This window comes from Petromyzon marinus, unplaced genomic scaffold (genome assembly GCF_048934315.1).
Source record: "Petromyzon marinus isolate PM22_M1 ecotype Great Lakes invasive population unplaced genomic scaffold, UKy_Petmar_22M1.pri1.0 PM_G_Scaffold_35, whole genome shotgun sequence".
NCBI classification, from domain to species: Eukaryota; Metazoa; Chordata; class Hyperoartia; order Petromyzontiformes; family Petromyzontidae; genus Petromyzon; species Petromyzon marinus.
In genome coordinates, this window is record NW_027422928.1 from 1590220 (window position 1) to 1607168 (window position 16949).

A 16949-nucleotide genomic window follows, 5' to 3' on the forward strand; every position below is an offset into this window, starting at 1 on the left:
TTTGTATGTAAGTGCCTGTATTTAAGTGTCTATGTAAGTGTCTGTATGTAAGTGCCTGTATATAAGTGTCTCAGTATCTGTATGTAAATGTCTTTATGTAAGTGTCTGCATGTAAGTCTCAGTGTCTGTATGTAAGTGTCTGTATGTAAGTGTCTGTATTAAGTGTCTCAGTGTATGTAAGTAAGTGTCTAAGTAAGTGTCTGTATGTAAGTGTCTCTATGTAAGTGTCTGTATATAAGTGTTTGTATGTAAGTGTCTGTATGTAAATATCTCAGTGTCTGTCTGTAAGTGTCTGTATGTAAGTGTCTGTATGTAAGTGTCTCAGTGTCTGTATGTAAGTGTGTGTATGTAAGTGTCTGTATGTGTCTGTATGTAAAGGTCTGTATGTAAGTGTCTGTATGTAAGTCTCTGTATGTAGGTGGCTGTATGTAAGTGTCTGTAAGTGTCTGTATGTAAGTATCTGTATGTAAGTGTCTGTGTGTAAGTTTCTGTATGTAAGTGTCTGTTTGTAAGTGTCTGTATGTAAGTGTCTGTATGTAAGTGTCTGTATGTAAGTGTCTGTATGCAAGTGTCTTCGTGTCTGTATGTAAGTGTCTGTATGTAAGTGTCTCAGCGTCTGTATGTGTCTGTATGTCAGTGTCTGTATGTAAGTGTCTCAGTGTCTGTATGTAAGTGTCTGTATGTGAGCGTCTGTATGTAAGTGTCTATGTAAGTGTCTCAGTTTCTTTATGTAAGTGTCTGTATGTAAGTGTCTGTATGTAAGTCTCTGTATGTAGGTGGCTGTATGTAAGTGTCTGTAAGTGTCTGTATGTAGGTATCTGTATGTAAGTGTCTGTGTGTAAGTTTCTGTATGTAAGTGTCTGTTTGTAAGTGTCTGTATGTAAGTGTCTGTATGTAAGTGTCTGTATGTAAGTGTCTGTATGTAAGTGTCTTCGTGTCTGTATGTAAGTGTCTGTATGTAAGTGTCTCAGCGTCTGTATGTGTCTGTATGTCAGTGTCTGTATGTAAGTGTCTCAGTGTCTGTATGTAAGTGTCTGTATGTGAGCGTCTGTATGTAAGTGTCTATGTAAGTGTCTCAGTTTCTTTATGTAAGTGTCTGTATGTAAGTGTCTCAGTGTCTGTTTGTAAGTGTCTCAGTGTCTGTATGGAAGTGTCTGTATGTAAGTGTCTCAGTGTCTGTATGTAAGTGTCTGTATGTAAGTGTCTGTATGTAAGTGTCTCAGTGTCTGTATGGAAGTGTCTGTATGTAAGTGTCTCAGTGTCTGTATGTACGTGTCTGTATGTAAGTGTCTGTATGTAAGTGTATGTATGTAAGTGTCTCAGTGTCTGTATGTAAGTGTATGTAAGCGTCTGTATGTAAGTGTCTATGTAAGTGTCTGAGTGTCTGTATGTAAGTGTCTGTATGTAAGTGTCTGTATGTAAGTGTCTTAGTGTCTGTATGTAAGTGTCTGTATGTAATTGTCTGTATGTAAGTGTCTTTATGTAAGAGTCTGTATGTAAGTTTCTGTATGTAAGTATCTAAGTGTCTGTATGTAAGTGTCTTTATGTAAGAGTCTGTATGTAAGTGTCTGTATGTAAGTGTTTAGGTGTCTGTATGTAAGGGTCTGTATGTAATTGTCTGTATGTAAGTGTCTGTATGTAAGTGTCTGTATGTAAGTGTTTGTATGTAAGTGTCTGTATGTAAGTGTCTCAGTGTCTGTTTGTGTCAGTATGTAAGTGTCTGTATGTAAGTGTCTATGTAAGTGTCTGTATGTAAGTGCCTGTATGTAAGTGTCTGTATGTAAGTGTGTGTATGTAAGTGTCTGTATGTAAGTGTCTGTATGTAAGTGTCTCAGTATCTGTATGTAAATGTCTTTATGGATGTGTCTGTACGTAACTGTCTGTATGTAAGTGTCTGTATGTAAGTCTCAGTGTCTGTATGTCAGTGTGTGTTTGTAAGTGTCTGTTTGTAAGTGTCTGTATGTAAGTGTCTGTATTTAAGTGTCTCAGTGTCTGTAAGTAAGTGTCTAAGTAAGTGTCTGTATGTAAGTGTCTCTATGTAAGTGTCTGTATATAAGTGTCTGTATGTAAGTGTCTGTATGTTAAGTGTTTGTATGTAAGTGTCTGTATGTAAATATCTCAGTGTCTGTATGTAAGTGTCTGTATGTAAGTGTCTGTATGTAAGTGTCTCAGTGTCTGTATGTAAGTGTCTGTATCTAAGTGTCTGTAAGTGTCTGTATGTAAGTGTCTGTATGTAAGTGTCTGTATGTAAATGTCTCAGTGTCTGTATGTAAGTGTATGTAAGCGTCTGTATGTAAGTGTCTATGTAAGTGTCTCAGTGTCTGTATGTAAGTGTCTGTATGTAAGTGTCTGTATGTAAGTGTCTGTATGTAAGTGTTTGTATGTAAGTGTCTGTATGTAAGTGTCTCAGTGTCTGTTTGTGTCAGTATGTAAGTGTCTGTATGTAAGTGTCTATGTAAGTGTCTGTATGTAAGTGCCTGTATGTAAGTGTCTGTATGTAAGTGTCTGTATGTAAGTGTCTGTATGTAAGTGTGTGTATGTAAGTGTCTGTATGTAAGTGTCTGTATGTAAGTGTCTCAGTATCTGTATGTAAATGTCTTTATGTAAGTGTCTGTATGTAAGTCTCAGAGTCTGTATGTCAGTGTGTGTTTGTAAGTGTCTGTAGGTAAGTGTCTGTATGTAAGTGTCTGTATGTTAAGTGTTTGTATGTAAGTGTCTGTATGTGAATATCTCATTGTCTGTATGTAAGTGTCTGTATGTAAGTGTCTGTATGTAAGTGTCTCAGTGTCTGTATGTAAGTGTCTGTATGTAAGTGTATGTATGTAAGTGTCTGTATGTAAGTGTCTTTATGTAAGAGTCTGTATGTAAGTGTCTGTATGTAAGTGTCTAAGTGTCTGTATGTAAGTGTCTGTATGTAAGTGTCTGTATGTAATTGTCTGTGTGTAAGTGTCTTTATGTAAGAGTCTGTATGTAAGTGTCTGTATGTAAGTGTCTAAGTGTCTGTATGTAAGTGTCTTTATGTAAGAGTCTGTATGTAAGTGTCTGTATGTCAGTGTCACAGTGTCTGTATGTAAGTGTCTGTATGTAAGTGTCTCAGTGTCTGTATGTAAGTGTCTGTATGTAAGCATCTGTATGTGTCTATGTAAGTGTCTCAGTGTCTGTATGTAAGTGTCTGTATGTAAGTGTATGTAAGTGTCTGTATGTAAGTGTCTGTATGTAAGTGTCTCAGTGTCTGTATGTAAGTGTATGTAATCGTCTGTATGTAAGTGTCTATGTAAGTGTCTCAGTGTCTGTATGTAAGTGTCTGTATGTAATTGTCTGTATGTAAGTGTCTTTATGTAAGAGTCTGTATGTAAGTGTATGTATGTAAGTGTCTAAGTGTCTGTATGTAAGTGTCTCTATGTAAGAGTCTGTATGTAAGTGTCTGTATGTAAGTGTCTAAGTGTCTGTATGTAAGGGTCTGTATGTAAGTGTCTATATGTAAGTGTCTGTTTGTAAGTGTCAGTATGTAAGTGTCTGTATGTAAGTGACTGTATGTAAGTGTCTGTATGTATGTAAGTGTCTGTATGTAAGTGACTGTATGTAAGTGTGTGTATGTAAGTGTCTGTATGTAAGTGTCTGTATGTAAGTGTCTCAGTATCTGTATTTAAGTGTCTGTATGTAAGTGTCTGTATGTAAGTGTCTCTATGTAAGTCTCAGTGTCTGTATGTCAGTGTGTGTTTGTAAGTGTCTGTATTTAAGTGTCTCAGTGTCTGTAAGTAAGTGTCTGTATGTAAGTGTCTGTATGTAAGTGTCTGAATGTAAGTGTCTGTATGTAAGTATCTGTATGTAAGTGTCTGTATGTAAGTGTCTGTATGTAAGTGTCTGTATGTAAGTGTCTCAGCATCTGTATGTGTCTGTATGTAAGTGTCTGTGTGTAAGTGTCCGTATGTAAGTGTCTGTATGTACGTGTCTTAGTGTCTGTATGTAAGTGTCTGTATGTCAGTGTCTGAATGTAAGTGTCTGTATGTAAGTATCTGTATGTAAGTGTCTGTATGTAAGTGTATGTATGTACGTGTCTTATTGTCTGTATGTAAGTGTCTGTATGTAAGTGTCTGTATGTAAGTGTCTGTATGTAAGTGTCTCAGCATCTGTATGTGTCTGTATGTAAGTGTCTGTATGTAATTGTCTGTATGTAAGTGGCTGTATGTAAGTGGCTGTATGTAAGTGTCCGTATGTAAGTGTCTGTATGTAAGTGTCTGTATGTGTCTGTATGTAAGTGTCTATGTAAGTGTTTGTATGTAAGTGCCTGTATGTAAGTGTCTATGTAAGTGTCTGTATGTAAGTGCCTGTATGTAAGTGTCTCAGTATCTGTATGTAAATGTCTTTATGTAAGTGTCTGCATGTAAGTGTCTGTATGTAAGTGTCTGTATGTAAGTGTCTGTATGTAAGTGTCTGTATGTAAGTGTGTGTATGTAAGTGTCTGTATGTAAGTGTATGTATGTAAGTGTCTCAGTGTCTGTATGTAAGTGTCTGTATGTAAGTCTCTGTATGTAGGTGGCTGTATTTAAGTGTCTGTATGTGTCTGTATGTAAGTGTCTGTATGTAAGTGTCTGTATGTAAGTCTCTGTATGTAGGTGGCTGTATTTAAGTGTCTGTAAGTGTCTGTATGTAAGTATCTGTATGTAAGTGTCTCAGTGTCTGTTTATGTCAGTATGTAAGTGTCTGCATGTAAGTGTCTATGTAAGTGTCTGTATGTAAGTGCCTGTATGTAAGTGTCTGTATGTAAGTGTCTGTATGTAAGTGTCTGTATGTAAGTGTGTGTATGTAAGTGTCTGTATGTAAGTGTCTGTATGTAAGTGTCTCAGTATCTGTATGTAAATGTCTTTATGTAAGTGTCTGTATGTAAGTGTCTGTATGTAAGTGTCTGTATGTAAGTGTCTGTATGTAAGTGTTTGTATTTAAGTGTCTCAGTGTCTGTAAGTAAATGTCTAAGTAAGTGTCTGTATGTAAGTGTCTGTATGTAAGTGTCTGTATGTTAAGTGTTTGTATGTAAGTGTCTGTATGTAAGTGTCTCAGTGTCTGTATGTAAGTGTCTGTATGTAAGTGTCTGTATGTAAGTGTCTGTATGTAAGTGTCTCAGTGTCTGTATGTAAGTGTCTGTATGTAAGTGTCTGTATGTAATTGTCTGTGTGTAAGTGTCTTTATGTAAGAGTCTGTATGTAAGTGTCTGTATGTAAGTGTCTAAGTGTCTGTATGTAAGTGTCTTTATGTAAGAGTCTGTATGTAAGTGTCTGTATGTCAGTGTCACAGTGTCTGTATGTAAGTGTCTGTATGTAAGTGTCTCAGTGTCTGTATGTAAGTGTCTGTATGTAAGCATCTGTATGTGTCTATGTAAGTGTCTCAGTGTCTGTATGTAAGTGTCTGTATGTAAGTGTCTGTATGTAAGTGTATGTAAGTGTCTGTATGTAAGTGTCTGTATGTAAGTATCTCAGTGTCTGTATGTAAGTGTATGTAAGCGTCTGTATGTAAGTGTCTATGTACGTGTCTCAGTGTCTGTATGTAAGTGTCTGTATGTAAGTTTCTGTATGTAAGTGTCTCAGTGTCTGTATGTAAGTGTCTGTATGTAATTGTCTGTATGTAAGTGTCTTTATGTAAGAGTCTGTATGTAAGTGTATGTATGTAAGTGTCTAAGTGTCTGTATGTAAGTGTCTCTATGTAAGAGTCTGTATGTAAGTGTCTGTATGTAAGTGTCTAAGTGTCTGTATGTAAGGGTCTGTATGTAAGTGTCTATATGTAAGTGTCTGTTTGTAAGTGACTGTATGTAAGTGTGTGTATGTAAGTGTCTGTATGTAAGTGTCTGTATGTAAGTGTCTCAGTATCTGTATGTAAGTGTCTGTATGTAAGTGTCTGTATGTAAGTGTCTCTATGTAAGTCTCAGTGTCTGTATGTCAGTGTGTGTTTGTAAGTGTCTGTATTTAAGTGTCTCAGTGTCTATAAGTAAGTGTCTAAGTAAGTGTCTGTATGTAAGTGTCTGTATGTAAGTGTCTGAATGTAAGTGTCTGTATGTAAGTATCTGTATGTAAGTGTCTGTATGTAAGTGTCTGTATGTAAGTGTCTGTATGTAAGTGTCTGTATGTAAGTGTATCAGCATCTGTATGTGTCTGTATGTAAGTGTCTGTATGTAAGTGTCTGTATATAAGTGTCTGTATGTACGTGTCTTAGTGTCTCTATGTAAGTGTCTGTATGTCAGTGTCTGAATGTAAGTGTCTGTATGTAAGTATCTGTATGTAAGTGTCTGTATGTAAGTGTCTGTATGTACGTGTCTTAGTGTCTGTATGTAAGTGTCTGTATGTAAGTGTCTGTATGTAAGTGTCTGTATGTAAGTGTCTCAGCGTCTGTATGTGTCTGTATGTAAGTGTCTGTATGTAATTGTCTGTATGTAAGTGGCTGTATGTAAGTGGCTGTATGTAAGTGTCCGTATGTAAGTGTCTGTATGTAAGTGTCTGTATGTGTCTGTATGTAAGTGTCTATGTAAGTGTTTGTATGTAAGTGCCTGTATTTAAGTGTCTATGTAAGTGTCTGTATGTAAGTGCCTGTATATAAGTGTCTCAGTATCTGTATGTAAATGTCTTTATGTAAGTGTCTGCATGTAAGTCTCAGTGTCTGTATGTAAGTGTCTGTATGTAAGTGTCTGTATTAAGTGTCTCAGTGTATGTAAGTAAGTGTCTAAGTAAGTGTCTGTATGTAAGTGTCTCTATGTAAGTGTCTGTATATAAGTGTTTGTATGTAAGTGTCTGTATGTAAATATCTCAGTGTCTGTCTGTAAGTGTCTGTATGTAAGTGTCTGTATGTAAGTGTCTCAGTGTCTGTATGTAAGTGTGTGTATGTAAGTGTCTGTATGTGTCTGTATGTAAAGGTCTGTATGTAAGTGTCTGTATGTAAGTCTCTGTATGTAGGTGGCTGTATGTAAGTGTCTGTAAGTGTCTGTATGTAAGTATCTGTATGTAAGTGTCTGTGTGTAAGTTTCTGTATGTAAGTGTCTGTTTGTAAGTGTCTGTATGTAAGTGTCTGTATGTAAGTGTCTGTATGTAAGTGTCTGTATGCAAGTGTCTTCGTGTCTGTATGTAAGTGTCTGTATGTAAGTGTCTCAGCGTCTGTATGTGTCTGTATGTCAGTGTCTGTATGTAAGTGTCTCAGTGTCTGTATGTAAGTGTCTGTATGTGAGCGTCTGTATGTAAGTGTCTATGTAAGTGTCTCAGTTTCTTTATGTAAGTGTCTGTATGTAAGTGTCTGTATGTAAGTCTCTGTATGTAGGTGGCTGTATGTAAGTGTCTGTAAGTGTCTGTATGTAGGTATCTGTATGTAAGTGTCTGTGTGTAAGTTTCTGTATGTAAGTGTCTGTTTGTAAGTGTCTGTATGTAAGTGTCTGTATGTAAGTGTCTGTATGTAAGTGTCTGTATGTAAGTGTCTTCGTGTCTGTATGTAAGTGTCTGTATGTAAGTGTCTCAGCGTCTGTATGTGTCTGTATGTCAGTGTCTGTATGTAAGTGTCTCAGTGTCTGTATGTAAGTGTCTGTATGTGAGCGTCTGTATGTAAGTGTCTATGTAAGTGTCTCAGTTTCTTTATGTAAGTGTCTGTATGTAAGTGTCTCAGTGTCTGTTTGTAAGTGTCTCAGTGTCTGTATGGAAGTGTCTGTATGTAAGTGTCTCAGTGTCTGTATGTAAGTGTCTGTATGTAAGTGTCTGTATGTAAGTGTCTCAGTGTCTGTATGGAAGTGTCTGTATGTAAGTGTCTCAGTGTCTGTATGTACGTGTCTGTATGTAAGTGTCTGTATGTAAGTGTATGTATGTAAGTGTCTCAGTGTCTGTATGTAAGTGTATGTAAGCGTCTGTATGTAAGTGTCTATGTAAGTGTCTGAGTGTCTGTATGTAAGTGTCTGTATGTAAGTGTCTGTATGTAAGTGTCTTAGTGTCTGTATGTAAGTGTCTGTATGTAATTGTCTGTATGTAAGTGTCTTTATGTAAGAGTCTGTATGTAAGTTTCTGTATGTAAGTATCTAAGTGTCTGTATGTAAGTGTCTTTATGTAAGAGTCTGTATGTAAGTGTCTGTATGTAAGTGTTTAGGTGTCTGTATGTAAGGGTCTGTATGTAATTGTCTGTATGTAAGTGTCTGTATGTAAGTGTCTGTATGTAAGTGTTTGTATGTAAGTGTCTGTATGTAAGTGTCTCAGTGTCTGTTTGTGTCAGTATGTAAGTGTCTGTATGTAAGTGTCTATGTAAGTGTCTGTATGTAAGTGCCTGTATGTAAGTGTCTGTATGTAAGTGTGTGTATGTAAGTGTCTGTATGTAAGTGTCTGTATGTAAGTGTCTCAGTATCTGTATGTAAATGTCTTTATGGATGTGTCTGTACGTAACTGTCTGTATGTAAGTGTCTGTATGTAAGTCTCAGTGTCTGTATGTCAGTGTGTGTTTGTAAGTGTCTGTTTGTAAGTGTCTGTATGTAAGTGTCTGTATTTAAGTGTCTCAGTGTCTGTAAGTAAGTGTCTAAGTAAGTGTCTGTATGTAAGTGTCTCTATGTAAGTGTCTGTATATAAGTGTCTGTATGTAAGTGTCTGTATGTTAAGTGTTTGTATGTAAGTGTCTGTATGTAAATATCTCAGTGTCTGTATGTAAGTGTCTGTATGTAAGTGTCTGTATGTAAGTGTCTCAGTGTCTGTATGTAAGTGTCTGTATCTAAGTGTCTGTAAGTGTCTGTATGTAAGTGTCTGTATGTAAGTGTCTGTATGTAAATGTCTCAGTGTCTGTATGTAAGTGTATGTAAGCGTCTGTATGTAAGTGTCTATGTAAGTGTCTCAGTGTCTGTATGTAAGTGTCTGTATGTAAGTGTCTGTATGTAAGTGTCTGTATGTAAGTGTTTGTATGTAAGTGTCTGTATGTAAGTGTCTCAGTGTCTGTTTGTGTCAGTATGTAAGTGTCTGTATGTAAGTGTCTATGTAAGTGTCTGTATGTAAGTGCCTGTATGTAAGTGTCTGTATGTAAGTGTCTGTATGTAAGTGTCTGTATGTAAGTGTGTGTATGTAAGTGTCTGTATGTAAGTGTCTGTATGTAAGTGTCTCAGTATCTGTATGTAAATGTCTTTATGTAAGTGTCTGTATGTAAGTCTCAGAGTCTGTATGTCAGTGTGTGTTTGTAAGTGTCTGTAGGTAAGTGTCTGTATGTAAGTGTCTGTATGTTAAGTGTTTGTATGTAAGTGTCTGTATGTGAATATCTCATTGTCTGTATGTAAGTGTCTGTATGTAAGTGTCTGTATGTAAGTGTCTCAGTGTCTGTATGTAAGTGTCTGTATGTAAGTGTCTGTATGTAAGTGTCTGTATGTAAGTGTCTGTATGTAAAGTGTCTGTATGTAAGTGTCTGTATGTAAGTATCTCAGTGTCTGTATGTAAGTTTCTGTATGTAAGTGTCTGTGGTAAGTGTCTCAGTGTCTGTATGTAAGTGTCTGTATGTAAGTGTCTGTATGTAAGTATCTGTATCTAAATGTCTGTGTGTAAGTGTCTGTATGTAAGTGTCTTAGTGTCTGTATGTAAGTGTCTGTATGTAAGTGTCTGTATGTAAGTGTCTCAGTGTCTGTATGTAAGTGTGTGTATGTAAGTGTCTGTATGTGTCTGTATGTAAGTGTCTGTATGTAAGTGTCTGTATGTAAGTCTCTGTATGTAGGTGGCTGTATGTAAGTGTCTGTAAGTGTCTGTATGTAAGTGTCTGTGTGTAAGTTTCTGTATGTAAGTGTCTGTTTGTAAGTGTCTGTATGTAAGTGTCTGTATGTAAGTGTCTGTATGTAAGTGTCTGTATGTAAGTGTCTTCGTGTCTGTATGTAAGTGTCTGTATGTAATTGTCTCAGCGTCTGTATGTGTCTGTATGTCAGTATCTGTATGTAAGTGTCTCAGTGTCTGTATGTAAGTGTCTGTATGTGAGCGTCTGTATGTAATTGTCTATGTAAGTGTCTCAGTTTCTTTATGTAAGTGTCTGTATGTAAGTGTCTCAGTGTCTGTTTGTAAGTGTCTCAGTGTCTGTATGTAAGTTTCTGTATGTAAGTGTCTAAGTGTCTGTATGTAAGTGTCTTTATGTAAGAGTCTGTATGTAAGTGTCTGTATGTAAGTGTTTAGGTGACTGTATGTAAGGGTCTGTATGTAAGTGTCTGTATGTAAGTGTCTGTATGTAAGTGTCTGTATGTAAGTGTTTGTATGTAAGTGTCTGTATGTAAGTGTCTCAGTGTCTGTTTGTGTCAGTATGTAAGTGTCTGTATGTAAGTGTCTATGTAAGTGTCTGTATGTAAGTGCCTGTATGTAAGTGTCTGTATGTAAGTGTGTGTATGTAAGTGTCTGTATGTAAGTGTCTGTATGTAAGTGTCTCAGTATCTGTATGTAAATGTCTTTATGGATGTGTCTGTATGTAACTGTCTGTATGTAAGTGTCTGTATGTAAGTCTCAGTGTCTGTATGTCAGTGTGTGTTTGTAAGTGTCTGTATGTAAGTGTCTGTATGTAAGTGTCTGTATTTAAGTGTCTGTATGTAAGTGTCTCTATGTAAGTGTCTATATATAAGTGTCTGTATGTAAGTGTCTGTATGTTAAGTGTTTGTATGTAAGTGTCTGTATGTAAATATCTCAGTGTCTGTATGTAAGTGTCTGTATGTAAGTGTCTGTATGTAAGTGTCTCAGTGTCTGTATGTAAGTGTCTGTATCTAAGTGTCTGTATGTGTCTGTATGTAAGTGTCTCAGTGTCTGTATGTAAGTGTATGTAAGCGTCTGTATGTAAGTGTCTATGTAAGTGTCTCAGTGTTTGTATGTAAGTGTCTGTATGTAAGTGTCTGTATGTAAGTGTCTGTATGTAAGTGTCTGTATGTAAGTCTCTGTATGTAGGTGGCTGTATTTAAGTGTCTGTAAGTGTCTGTATGTAAGTATCTGTATGTAAGTGTCTGTGTCTAAGTTTCTGTGTGTAAGTGTCTGTTTGTAAGTGTCTGTATGTAAGTGTCTGTATGTAAGTGTCTGTATGTAAGTGTCTGTATGTAAGTGTCTTCGTGTCTGTATGTAAGTGTCTGTATGTAAGTGTCTGTATGTAAGTGTCTCAGCGTCTGTATGTGTCTGTATGTAAGTGTCTGTATGTAAGTGTCTCAGTGTCTTTATGTAAGTGTCTGTATGTAAGTGTCTCGGTGTCTGTATGTAAGTGTTTCAGTGTCTGTATGTAAGTGTCTGTATGTAAGTGTCTCAGTGTCTGTATGTAAGTGTCTGTATGTAAGTGTCTGTATGTAAGTGTCTGTATGTAAGTGTCTCAGTGTCTGTATGGAAGTGTCTGTATGTAAGTGTCTCAGTGTCTGTATGTAAGTGTCTGTATGTAAGTGTCTGTATGTAAGTGTATGTATGTAAGTGTCTCAGTGTCTGTATGTAAGTGTATGTAAGCGTCTGTATGTAAGTGTCTATGTAAGTGTCTCAGAATCTGTATGTAAGTGTCTGTATGTAAGTGTCTGTATGTAAGTGTATCTATGTAAGTCTCAGTGTCTGTATGTCAGTGTGTGTTTGTAAGTGTCTGTATTTAAGTGTCTCAGTGTCTGTAAGTAAGTGTCTAAGTAAGTGTCTGTATGTAAGTGTCTGTATGTAAGTGTAGGTATGTTAAGTGTATGTATGTAAGTGTCTGTATGTGAATATCTCAGTGTCTGTATGTAAGTGTCTGTATGTAAGTGTCTGTATGTAAGTGTCTGAATGTAAGTGTCTGTATGTAAGTATCTGTATGTAAGTGTCTGTATGTAAGTGTCTGTATGTACGTGTCTTAGTGTCTGTATGTAAGTGTCTGTATGTAAGTGTCTGTATGTAAGTGTCTGTATGTAAGTGTCTCAGCATCTGTATGTATCTGTATGTAAGTGTCTGTATGTAAGTGTCTGTATGTAAGTGTCTGTATGTACGTGTCTTAGTGTCTGTATGTAAGTGTCTGTATGTAAGTGTCTGAATGTAAGTGTCTGTATGGAAGTATCTGTATGTAAGTGTCTGTATGTAAGTGTCTGTATGTACGTGTCTTAGTGTCTGTATGTAAGTGTCTGTACGTAAGTGTCTGTATGTAAGTGTCTGTATGTAAGTGTCTCAGCGTCTGTATGTGTCTGTATGTAAGTGTCTGTATGTAATTGTCTGTATGTAAGTGGCTGTATGTAAGTGGCTGTATGTAAGTGTCCGTATGTAAGTGTCTGTATGTAAGTGTCTGTATGTGTCTGTATGTAAGTGTCTATGTAAGTGTTTGTATGTAAGTGTCTGTATGCAAGTGTCTATGTAAGTGTCTGTATGTAAGTGCCTGTATGTAAGTGTCTGTATGTAAGTGTCTGTATGTAAAGTGTCTGTATGTAAGTGTCTGTATGTAAGTATCTCAGTGTCTGTATGTAAGTTTCTGTATGTAAGTGTCTGTGGTAAGTGTCTCAGTGTCTGTATGTAAGTGTCTGTATGTAAGTGTCTGTATGTAAGTATCTGTATCTAAATGTCTGTGTGTAAGTGTCTGTATGTAAGTGTCTTAGTGTCTGTATGTAAGTGTCTGTATGTAAGTGTCTGTATGTAAGTGTCTCAGTGTCTGTATGTAAGTGTGTGTATGTAAGTGTCTGTATGTGTCTGTATGTAAGTGTCTGTATGTAAGTGTCTGTATGTAAGTCTCTGTATGTAGGTGGCTGTATGTAAGTGTCTGTAAGTGTCTGTATGTAAGTGTCTGTGTGTAAGTTTCTGTATGTAAGTGTCTGTTTGTAAGTGTCTGTATGTAAGTGTCTGTATGTAAGTGTCTGTATGTAAGTGTCTGTATGTAAGTGTCTTCGTGTCTGTATGTAAGTGTCTGTATGTAATTGTCTCAGCGTCTGTATGTGTCTGTATGTCAGTATCTGTATGTAAGTGTCTCAGTGTCTGTATGTAAGTGTCTGTATGTGAGCGTCTGTATGTAATTGTCTATGTAAGTGTCTCAGTTTCTTTATGTAAGTGTCTGTATGTAAGTGTCTCAGTGTCTGTTTGTAAGTGTCTCAGTGTCTGTATGTAAGTTTCTGTATGTAAGTGTCTAAGTGTCTGTATGTAAGTGTCTTTATGTAAGAGTCTGTATGTAAGTGTCTGTATGTAAGTGTTTAGGTGACTGTATGTAAGGGTCTGTATGTAAGTGTCTGTATGTAAGTGTCTGTATGTAAGTGTCTGTATGTAAGTGTTTGTATGTAAGTGTCTGTATGTAAGTGTCTCAGTGTCTGTTTGTGTCAGTATGTAAGTGTCTGTATGTAAGTGTCTATGTAAGTGTCTGTATGTAAGTGCCTGTATGTAAGTGTCTGTATGTAAGTGTGTGTATGTAAGTGTCTGTATGTAAGTGTCTGTATGTAAGTGTCTCAGTATCTGTATGTAAATGTCTTTATGGATGTGTCTGTATGTAACTGTCTGTATGTAAGTGTCTGTATGTAAGTCTCAGTGTCTGTATGTCAGTGTGTGTTTGTAAGTGTCTGTATGTAAGTGTCTGTATGTAAGTGTCTGTATTTAAGTGTCTCAGTGTCTGTAAGTAAGTGTCTAAGTAAGTGTCTGTATGTAAGTGTCTCTATGTAAGTGTCTATATATAAGTGTCTGTATGTAAGTGTCTGTATGTTAAGTGTTTGTATGTAAGTGTCTGTATGTAAATATCTCAGTGTCTGTATGTAAGTGTCTGTATGTAAGTGTCTGTATGTAAGTGTCTCAGTGTCTGTATGTAAGTGTCTGTATCTAAGTGTCTGTATGTGTCTGTATGTAAGTGTCTCAGTGTCTGTATGTAAGTGTATGTAAGCGTCTGTATGTAAGTGTCTATGTAAGTGTCTCAGTGTTTGTATGTAAGTGTCTGTATGTAAGTGTCTGTATGTAAGTGTCTGTATGTAAGTGTCTGTATGTAAGTCTCTGTATGTAGGTGGCTGTATTTAAGTGTCTGTAAGTGTCTGTATGTAAGTATCTGTATGTAAGTGTCTGTGTCTAAGTTTCTGTGTGTAAGTGTCTGTTTGTAAGTGTCTGTATGTAAGTGTCTGTATGTAAGTGTCTGTATGTAAGTGTCTGTATGTAAGTGTCTTCGTGTCTGTATGTAAGTGTCTGTATGTAAGTGTCTGTATGTAAGTGTCTCAGCGTCTGTATGTGTCTGTATGTAAGTGTCTGTATGTAAGTGTCTCAGTGTCTTTATGTAAGTGTCTGTATGTAAGTGTCTCGGTGTCTGTATGTAAGTGTTTCAGTGTCTGTATGTAAGTGTCTGTATGTAAGTGTCTCAGTGTCTGTATGTAAGTGTCTGTATGTAAGTGTCTGTATGTAAGTGTCTGTATGTAAGTGTCTCAGTGTCTGTATGGAAGTGTCTGTATGTAAGTGTCTCAGTGTCTGTATGTAAGTGTCTGTATGTAAGTGTCTGTATGTAAGTGTATGTATGTAAGTGTCTCAGTGTCTGTATGTAAGTGTATGTAAGCGTCTGTATGTAAGTGTCTATGTAAGTGTCTCAGAATCTGTATGTAAGTGTCTGTATGTAAGTGTCTGTATGTAAGTGTATCTATGTAAGTCTCAGTGTCTGTATGTCAGTGTGTGTTTGTAAGTGTCTGTATTTAAGTGTCTCAGTGTCTGTAAGTAAGTGTCTAAGTAAGTGTCTGTATGTAAGTGTCTGTATGTAAGTGTAGGTATGTTAAGTGTACGTATGTAAGTGTCTGTATGTGAATATCTCAGTGTCTGTATGTAAGTGTCTGTATGTAAGTGTCTGTATGTAAGTGTCTGAATGTAAGTGTCTGTATGTAAGTATCTGTATGTAAGTGTCTGTATGTAAGTGTCTGTATGTACGTGTCTTAGTGTCTGTATGTAAGTGTCTGTATGTAAGTGTCTGTATGTAAGTGTCTGTATGTAAGTGTCTCAGCATCTGTATGTATCTGTATGTAAGTGTCTGTATGTAAGTGTCTGTATGTAAGTGTCTGTATGTACGTGTCTTAGTGTCTGTATGTAAGTGTCTGTATGTAAGTGTCTGAATGTAAGTGTCTGTATGGAAGTATCTGTATGTAAGTGTCTGTATGTAAGTGTCTGTATGTACGTGTCTTAGTGTCTGTATGTAAGTGTCTGTACGTAAGTGTCTGTATGTAAGTGTCTGTATGTAAGTGTCTCAGCGTCTGTATGTGTCTGTATGTAAGTGTCTGTATGTAATTGTCTGTATGTAAGTGGCTGTATGTAAGTGGCTGTATGTAAGTGTCCGTATGTAAGTGTCTGTATGTAAGTGTCTGTATGTGTCTGTATGTAAGTGTCTATGTAAGTGTTTGTATGTAAGTGTCTGTATGCAAGTGTCTATGTAAGTGTCTGTATGTAAGTGCCTGTATGTAAGTGTCTGTATGTAAGTGTCTGTATGTAAAGTGTCTGTATGTAAGTGTCTGTATGTAAGTATCTCAGTGTCTGTATGTAAGTTTCTGTATGTAAGTGTCTGTGGTAAGTGTCTCAGTGTCTGTATGTAAGTGTCTGTATGTAAGTGTCTGTATGTAAGTATCTGTATCTAAATGTCTGTGTGTAAGTGTCTGTATGTAAGTGTCTTAGTGTCTGTATGTAAGTGTCTGTATGTAAGTGTCTGTATGTAAGTGTCTCAGTGTCTGTATGTAAGTGTGTGTATGTAAGTGTCTGTATGTGTCTGTATGTAAGTGTCTGTATGTAAGTGTCTGTATGTAAGTCTCTGTATGTAGGTGGCTGTATGTAAGTGTCTGTAAGTGTCTGTATGTAAGTGTCTGTGTGTAAGTTTCTGTATGTAAGTGTCTGTTTGTAAGTGTCTGTATGTAAGTGTCTGTATGTAAGTGTCTGTATGTAAGTGTCTGTATGTAAGTGTCTTCGTGTCTGTATGTAAGTGTCTGTATGTAATTGTCTCAGCGTCTGTATGTGTCTGTATGTCAGTATCTGTATGTAAGTGTCTCAGTGTCTGTATGTAAGTGTCTGTATGTGAGCGTCTGTATGTAATTGTCTATGTAAGTGTCTCAGTTTCTTTATGTAAGTGTCTGTATGTAAGTGTCTCAGTGTCTGTTTGTAAGTGTCTCAGTGTCTGTATGTAAGTTTCTGTATGTAAGTGTCTAAGTGTCTGTATGTAAGTGTCTTTATGTAAGAGTCTGTATGTAAGTGTCTGTATGTAAGTGTTTAGGTGACTGTATGTAAGGGTCTGTATGTAAGTGTCTGTATGTAAGTGTCTGTATGTAAGTGTCTGTATGTAAGTGTTTGTATGTAAGTGTCTGTATGTAAGTGTCTCAGTGTCTGTTTGTGTCAGTATGTAAGTGTCTGTATGTAAGTGTCTATGTAAGTGTCTGTATGTAAGTGCCTGTATGTAAGTGTCTGTATGTAAGTGTGTGTATGTAAGTGTCTGTATGTAAGTGTCTGTATGTAAGTGTCTCAGTATCTGTATGTAAATGTCTTTATGGATGTGTCTGTATGTAACTGTCTGTATGTAAGTGTCTGTATGTAAGTCTCAGTGTCTGTATGTCAGTGTGTGTTTGTAAGTGTCTGTATGTAAGTGTCTGTATGTAAGTGTCTGTATTTAAGTGTCTCAGTGTCTGTAAGTAAGTGTCTAAGTAAGTGTCTGTATGTAAGTGTCTCTATGTAAGTGTCTATATATAAGTGTCTGTATGTAAGTGTCTGTATGTTAAGTGTTTGTATGTAAGTGTCTGTATGTAAATATCTCAGTGTCTGTATGTAAGTGTCTGTATGTAAGTGTCTGTATGTAAGTGTCTCAGTGTCTGTATGTAAGTGTCTGTATCTAAGTGTCTGTATGTGTCTGTATGTAAGTGTCTCAGTGTCTGTATGTAAGTGTATGTAAGCGTCTGTATGTAAGTGTCTATGTAAGTGTCTCAGTGTTTGTATGTAAGTGTCTGTATGTAAGTGTCTGTATGTAAGTGTCTGTATGTAAGTGTCTGTATGTAAGTCTCTGTATGTAGGTGGCTGTATTTAAGTGTCTGTAAGTGTCTGTAT